The sequence below is a fragment of the Poecilia latipinna genome, unplaced genomic scaffold (genome assembly GCF_001443285.1).
Source record: "Poecilia latipinna isolate Pla-1442-1.1 unplaced genomic scaffold, P_latipinna-1.0 Scaffold5559, whole genome shotgun sequence".
In the NCBI taxonomy this organism is placed as follows: Eukaryota; Metazoa; Chordata; class Actinopteri; order Cyprinodontiformes; family Poeciliidae; genus Poecilia; species Poecilia latipinna.
The window spans coordinates 1-398 of record NW_015118175.1 but is presented as its reverse complement, the minus strand read 5'-3'; positions in this window follow the sequence as shown (position 1 = coordinate 398).

Here is a 398-nt window from a genome sequence, read left to right as displayed (position 1 = left end):
ATTCTGCAAATATGCATTCTCACGGCTGTTTCGCTAGGAACAGCTATTTTTCTAATTTTTCTAGTTATCAGTGAGAATGCATCCAATGCATTCTCACTACTTGTGTTTCTGTTTCCCTTTATTATTATTATTATTATTATTATTATTCAGTCTTCCGTACCTTTTTCATCCTTTAACTACTTCCACTATCTTTCACTAATTCTACTAATTCATATATCAAAACGTTCAGCTTCTTCAGGAGAATTGAGCTATGATTTTTGGTAAACTTCACTATTGCACTTTTTGAAATAATTGCCCTTTTGTGCAAATTTTTACCCCATTGAAATACATGGTGGAATTCACTAACAGACGTCAGTTACTAGAGTGGACACTCTAGTAACTGCCGTTTTTGAACTTTT